The sequence below is a fragment of the Pseudopipra pipra genome, chromosome Z (assembly GCF_036250125.1).
Source record: "Pseudopipra pipra isolate bDixPip1 chromosome Z, bDixPip1.hap1, whole genome shotgun sequence".
In the NCBI taxonomy this organism is placed as follows: domain Eukaryota; kingdom Metazoa; phylum Chordata; class Aves; order Passeriformes; family Pipridae; genus Pseudopipra; species Pseudopipra pipra.
In genome coordinates, this window is record NC_087581.1 from 15,780,820 (window position 1) to 15,788,715 (window position 7,896).

The 7,896-nt window shown below is 40.7% G+C and overlaps 1 long non-coding RNA gene across 1 annotated transcript; it reads right to left on the minus strand.

Annotated features, from left to right (window-relative positions):
• Positions 1 to 1,865: 1,865 nt before the first annotated feature.
• Positions 1,866 to 4,045, minus strand: LOC135407527 (uncharacterized). Its single transcript, XR_010426909.1, has 3 exons — positions 3,349 to 4,045; positions 2,573 to 2,681; positions 1,866 to 1,930 (listed from the first exon to the last, which is right to left on the minus strand). It is a non-coding gene; the product is annotated as an uncharacterized LOC135407527 (long non-coding RNA).
• Positions 4,046 to 7,896: the final 3,851 nt, after the last annotated feature.

Consider the following 7,896-nt stretch of genomic DNA (forward strand, 5'->3'; position numbering starts at 1 on the left):
GTAGAATGTTGTCACATTCCAAATCCTAAAATTAGACTAGTGGCTGCCTCATACACTATTTTACAAACTGAAAGTGCTCTATAAATAAAAGTCTTCAACACAATGGGATCATGAGTCCACAGGATCATGAGTCCTCACTTTTCAACAGGCAGAGTGCTTGCATGTGGTCTCACCCTACTGCAAGTGTGTGAGAGCCAAGACAGCTATTTTTCACAATTAAACAGGTAGAAGACCCTCTGCATTTACTGTGGGGAAAGGGCTTCATTGCAGGCAGCAATGAACATGATGCTCTAACTAATTTAAGGGCTGATTTTTTCCAGATCATTCAGCAAGAGAAAAAAAAAATCAGCTGTAACTATAGGAAATCTTGACTAAACTGAGCTACATCTCTTTTAATTTTACAGATTCTGAAAACCTGTAAAAACTTAAATTTTTGCCCTACGTTGTGCTCTTAAATCCCTGTTTTGAGATATCTGCATAGAAAAAGCATGGATTTCCTGAGAAGTGAAGCCTGGAGACGTAATGTGAGCAGAGCAGTGCAGTGGCTGTAGGCTGGAGCTGGTTGGCATGGGTACCCAAGGGCAGCCATCCAGCCCTCATGCTGCACAGTGCAACCAGACAGACACTTGCATACCTGCTGGACCCTGTAGGATTTGTCTGTGGGTTTTGTATGCTTTTATGTGGACTTCCTCCATGCAAGACTGCTGCTTTTGAACTCATCAGAGGTAACAGACCTGGTAACATTCACCCAATTAAAAAGTACTTCACTGCAGAGTTCATCCAGAGGGATTTTATCTGGCAGATGATAATTTCAGGGAGGACCCTATGGTATTCTGAAAGCATTGGATACCCAGAGGAGACAGGATTGGTAATTCGATGACTTCTTGTTCTGGATTTACAAAGTAATTGTAGGCAGCAAGATATAATGACCAGTACAAGAGAAAAATAACAGAATAAGTCTTATGCTGAGGAGGTAAAGGCTGATGGAATTGTCTTAGGGGCTTTAAGCACATATATTTCATAGTCTGATGAGGATGTCAACATTTATCTACCATAACACATACAAGATGAAGATGACATGAATAAAAAAGTGGGGGTTAACTGGAGGCTGACTTGTAAAAAAACAAATAACAAGAAGAACCAGAAAAAGCAAGAAGTCAAACCTCAGATAATAATGACTGGCTTTAGCTGCAAGATGGATATCAAGACCAAGGACTTTAACCCCTCCTGAATTAGAGACTGTTTGGATGTGTGGTTTTATTTCAGGCAGAACTTTATTTATAAATAACAAAAGGGTCTTCATGCAACCTGCCAATTTATGCAGATGGACAAAGACAGCTTTGGAGGCTTAATAAATGATTTTTTTGTTTCACAATGCTACATCTGGTTTAGATAATAAAGGAATGCTGTTTAATAATATCTTTTGTATATGATTCCAGTTTAATATCTCTCCATAATCACTTCAGCTACTCAGAGAAATTAAACTCGACAAATGGTACAATGACAAGAGTCAGATTTGAGCAAAGACATAAACCAATGAAGCAGATTGAATCTGTAGAAATGTCCTGGTCAACAAACTAATAAAGTGTTCTTTTCTTCCTCCTTGACAAAGACTACATTTTATTAAGCAAGCCCCTTCTGACAGCTCTGTTAATACAGTTAGATGATGTTGCTGAGAAACTAGTCAGAGAAACATTGGGACATAGATGAGGTCTCTTTGACTTAAAAGCAGAATGAAGCTTGAAATACGACCATTTAAAATAGATTCAGCCTCTGATCTGCCATTGTGAATAACTTGAAACTCATTTTTTGAATAAAATCTGACAAGTCAAACAGAGTTTTGACAAGACCGCAAAACCAACCATGTCCTTTCTTGTCTGGCATCACAGTTGTTCTTAACAGCATTCAAGATTTCATCTGATTCTAGTACCTGGAAAAATCCAGAAGAGTAAAGTTTAGAATGAATCTCAACTGATGTAAGCTCATGTAGCCTCTTTTACAACAGTTTACCCAAGAAGAGTGTGTGCCCATTAAAAATTTTTCTGCATCCTAAATCCAGTAAGGCTAAATCTTTACTTTCATGACTATTCTAAGTGTTGGATTTTAAAGATCATTATCAAATATATTTAATTTTGCCTGTGTTGGCTGCACCCACTCCCTGCCTCCTCTGACCAAGTTTTGAATGGAAAAAAGGTGGAGGCAGAGATTGCCCATGAACATCAGAAGTAGGAGTAGAAGTGGATATCTGTCTTGCTGTCCCAGACATTGCTGCAGTCTGGTGCCAAAGATATTTTCTCATTGTGCTGATTCCTTAATAGTAGCGTACTAGCATGCCACAATAGCCAGTTCTGTGCTTTACATGGCTTGACAGAGGCTTTTTGTTAGCATTGATTGCTGGAGAAAGTTGCTCAGGTCCACCAAGATCCTCCCAGTCAGTTGTCAGATACTGCAGCCTGGGCTGCAGTAGGGGAAAACCAGTCATATTGGGCTCCTCCATGGGGAGGAGTTGTGGTGATAGAAACACCTCTGAAGAGTACAAAGGGAGTACCGAGAAGCTGATCTCTCTGCATACCAGTCAGTGAACTGTTGCTGGCCAGCTGAACAGGCTTAAAGTCTCCATGAGATTTCAAACTTATCCCTCTGCTGGTACAAATGAAGGAGGAAATCAAACCGGAGGATGACTGTTTGGATAGGAATGGAGAAGCAGAGGCTGACATCTCAGGAAGCAAAGTCTTGATCACCCCTGATCTTTAAGTTCTTTTGAACGCAACTAAAGAGATGTACTATTTATAATCTGGGTAAATCACTCTCCCTATCTATAAACCTCTGGCTGTGTTGAGTTGACCACCATGGTGATAAGCAGGTGTTGCAGTCCTGGCCACCCATGGCAGTGGAGTTCCTGCATGTGGTTTCAAATCCCATGGGAAAATAATTGCTATTGTGGGCATCTCACACATGTAATACACAGGCATATCGTGATCATCAAAGCATGATGTCATGTTCAGTTTCAGCAAAGTGTTACTGTTGCAGTGGATTCTCATATGGCAGACATTAATTTTTTCTTATTAAAAAGTCAAGGGAATAAAACATGTTTTCTCTGATTAACGAAGAAACCAGATGTTCAGTATAATTATTGAAGCACAAGCAAATTCAAAGCCAAATAAAGCAAGTATGCCTGGATGCAGTCTCTTCAAGATCTGCTTTCTCTCTCTTCAGTCCCTCAGCATGAAAAAATAAAAATCTTGCTGAGTGATAATACAAAACTGGATGATTAATTGTATAACTTTCTCTCTGGAGTATTTAATTGCTGGAAACCATGTCACACACAGCCCTCAACTGACTACAAACCTTATCCATATGCAGTAAAATATTATAAAGATTTCTCCCTATATGCAACCCCTCTTATGATCTAAATAATGTCAAGGGTTCAATTGTCCTTCCTTATTTAGAATTTAAGCACTATATTTGAAGGACTTTATTGGCTACATTTTCAACATGAAAGGCAGAGAGTTGTGGATCAAGGGTTGGACTTGATGATCTCAGAGGTCCTTTCCAACCCGGCTGATTCTATGATTCTGTGACTCTATGACATAGCAAACTTACTCATGATCACATTGAATGGGTTATTACTTTGTGTGAACATTTTTGAGAAGTGCAGGTGTTTGGTGAACAATGTGCTTATTTGTGTATGCAAACATGGTAACTGGGCTCCCACAATAGACAATTTCTACCGTATATAGTTTTGTGTAGGCTCTATAGAACAATTAGCTCTTCTGTCCAGTAGTCAACACAAGGCAAGCGTGAATTCCTCAGGATGTTGGTTTGCGCCTTTTACACAATGAAAACATATTCACCTTTCTAAGTCTAGGAGCCTTTCCAGAAAGTAAATTCATCCAGATTATCAGTTTGGGGGTATACAATCGTCAGTCTTTTACAATGTTTTAGTATATATCTTCCTTGACATACTACTTGAGCATGCATTGGACACTGAAATACATTCAGGTGCATATACATTGCACAGCACTACAGGAAGATACTTATTTTAATCTAGAACTAATTTCTTCTTTGAGCTTGGTTTTGGTTTTGTTCTGTTTCTTTGGCTTTGCTTAGGTCCCTAAAAGATAATTTAGGAACACAAGTAACTTACAGAAGCTTTGTAGGATGTTAACTTTGGAAAGTAGCATAATTCATTATACCAATATCTACTGTTGTTGAGCATTAATTTCTTAATAATGAAGTCTTTCAAATCAAACACTACTGACTCAACAGCACACTTGAATTTAGTGATTTGACTGAACAAAAGATAGGGATCATTACTTTTGTCCAGTGTATTAACTTTGATCTCTATGTATGGGCAATTCTCATTACACTTTACTTTTTTAAAAATATGAACTTTCTGTACACATATTTCGTGTATATTTTGGGCTATTCACTCTGTCTACCACAAAAAAAAATAAGGGAGGCTATTCAGCTAGATGTGGATGCTTTTATGCTAAAAGAGGTCAGGATAAACTCTGCTTTCCTTTGTGTATCACAGCTGAAATCTTATCACAAATAATTTTTCATTAATCCACAAAATATTGCAGCAGAAGTAAAAAGCTGATATCTTAGATGGATCTCCATTCATAAATAAAGTACAAAGAGACCATCATTTCACAGCTCCATACACCTTCTTAACTTGTAGAAATGAACTGTGTTTTCCAAGTGTTGCTAGAGGAAAAAGGTTGCAGGCATATCACTCACAAGCTGGAATGAAGCTTGACTACTACTGTGGAGTCCCAGTTTTTGGGCACTGAGGATGTACATTCTCTCTGTGTGCAGTTTTATACAGTGCTAAAAGCAGCAGAGATGCCAGTATAGCAGTGAATACTCAACATTTATTCCAATTGGGCCTGAAATTCTCAAGCCAGGCACTGAAGATCATACTATCTGGTAGTTGTTAAGATAAAACAATTTTACTCTATGACAAAGACGAGGAAAAATCTGTTTTCAACAATGACCTCAGAGTCAACCCCAACCGAGCAAGTATCGTGTGGGGAAACTGTATGTAGTCGGTAACTGAGGACTCTATCCTGTGTTGAGGTGGGATCGGGGAAGAATAGAAGTTAATGCCTCATAGGCTGTTTGAGCATCTCAGTTTTTGAGTATTTAACCTGCTCTTCTAACGTAACTTTGTGTGTAAAAGTTCTGTGAAAACAAACTGAAAAAACTCCAACATGTAGAAATACCACCACCCAGCACAGCATTCCTGTCACATAGTGTCAGGACAGGTAACATAGGTCTCGTGGCCCTGGCCTCTGCCACATGAGCTGCTGCGGTTCTGGTCAGCCATACTGGTTTCACTCACTGCCTCAGTGCTCGGTTTGTTTTAGGTACATAGCATATTTTCACTGTTGCTAGGCCAGCCCAATCTCTAGAGACAATCTTAGCCTGCTCAGTGTAGAACAGGTTCTGCACAAAAGGCACTGACCAGCAATGCCTTGATAAGAGCTAACTACGAGTCATGGGAACATGTAGGGTCCTGATCTGGCCCTGGCCCTGAGAGGGAAGGGACAAGAGCACATGCTGTTCCTCCCAAGTGTCACCCTTCTCTGTTGTCACTCTCCACTTGTCTTCAACCTTCTTCCCTTCCAAGCACTTGTAAATGGTAGATTTGAAAGGGCAGTAGTTTTGCCAAAAGGTCACAGGCCTCATACAAAGCATTTTTGCCTTATCTCAACAAAAATTCAAGTGTTGCTCTTCCAGAGTTTCCAGAGTTTAACATCTCGAGAGAACATGTCGGTCACAGCACAACTGTGTTTGGATACACTCAAAATAGTTTTCCCGAGAGCAAGACTTCTAGGAGTAAAAATGGCCCAGGGTGAGGTAAAGTCCAAAGCATGTAAAATTTCAGCCCAACATTTACAGTTTGACAAAACTCTCTGCAACAGAAAAGTCATGCCAAGTCATGCATCTGAAATAATTAATTCATGGAAGAACAACCACAGGAGCTGCTGGATGCCCACAGAAGCACCGCACAGCCATTTCAGTACCAAACACGCTTCTGCCATGGGAAAGTAGGAAGCGATTAGGCGAGCAGGCAGAATTCGGGCAAACACGCACGGGGGTTAGCACACCCTTTTCCTTTTTCCTTCCTTTTTTTCCCAGAGGAGGAGCGGTACGGGCTCTGTCTCTGGCCAGCAGAGGTCAGGGCCTCCCAGCCCAGCCCCGCAGAGCGCCCGTCCCGCACGGCAGAAGGCCCGAGGGCAGCGCCCGGACACCCTGCGCGGCGTCTGGGAGCCAGTCTGACAAAGCACAGCCCTCGGGGACGTGATTCCCGCCTGCACAGGGACCGCTCTGTCCCTCCTAGCAGCCGAGAAGGGGTTAATGCTCTGCGTCGTGTCGAAGGGTCCCCGGGGACCTCAGCTGAGCCCCTAAAAACAGTGGCAAACTCTGCCACGTGAAGCCTCCAAAATCTTGCCGAGAAGGGAAAGAGTGAGGTGTAGTAACTATTTCAGTGTCACGCAGTAGGTTAGTAGAAGAATGTCACATCTTCTGACCCCACTTTTGGGAAACTACCCTGTTCTGTGTGTCTGAGGGATTCAGAAACCTTCGAAGCCGATCCTCCAGTAATGCTACATTTGGCTGATGGTACTGAGAATCTTCACCAATTTTAGGTAAACAGGCCTCTACTTCAAACATTAATTTGTCAAAAATCCAGTGCTATGACTCTTTTCCTCCTTCCCACCATCTGCTTGCTGCTCAAGAATATTCCCTTCTTGTTACCTTCCTCACACTGGGCAACTGTTTCTTGCAGTCTCCCACCCCCTTTAGCTGTGATGTGCACAAAGCAGAGGAGCACCATCATTCCTGAGACAATTACTGTTATATTTATTCAAAAGCTATACAACTATATTCTGGGAAGCTGTTTTCCCTGAATCATGTTGTATTTTAAGATATCCCTTCCAATACTAAAACCTGTTAAGTTTCAAGTTATTGCTAACCTATATCTGTTCTGACTTGAGACTAGTTTTATGTTTTAAAGTTTAAGTTAGCCAACCTAATACAAAAAACTTTTTCAGTGTTAGAAGTTTGTTTGGTCCTAATGTATAGTTGTTGATTCCTAGGCAAATAATAAATAATTCATAGAACTTTCTTTTGTGTTGCCATTTCACTGGGTACACATTTACATGTACTCATAAACCAGATCATAAAATAAATCTGATTATATATATTGCACCCTATAATAGCTGGACCCTCTTCCTAGGTATCTATAGAATACACTCATTTAAGCTGAAAAAAGAGTCTTAAGAAAAAGCAATGTCTTAATTTTTCTTCATTTTTCATATTTTATATTCCTAATATAAAAGTTATTAAAAGTAAAGTTGCAGTAACATTACAGTAAAGTTATTTAAATGCAGGGCTTTCCTACTCAGGCTAAAATCCAGCAATAACCTTCAAAAGTTTTACACAGCTCTTGTATATTGGAATGAAAATAGAGCAGAAACTTGATCCTGGCCTATAATTGACTGCAGTGGGAGAAAATATTTGAATTCAGGAGCATCTGTAATCAAGTAAAGCAGCAGATTAAGCCTAATGATTCAGAGGTCAGTCTGAAGAAACTAGAAACAAACGGATGTTTGTACAATCAGAAGTGTTTGGAACAGCATATCAAGGGATGTAGGAGGAAAGCAGGCAGTTTTTAAAATGTCTGTATCTGCCAAAGATGGGCAGGGGACATCATCATGCACCTCTGGATCTCATGAACAACTGCCACCACCTGGACTACCCAGATCCTCATGGAGGGTGCTGTGACACCCGCTGTAGTTGCCTAATGTGGCCCTTTGGATGCCAGAGGAGCACAGCTCTGTCTCTGTTTCCAGCCAAAGTACGGGTGGGAACCCCCGAAAGGTGAAT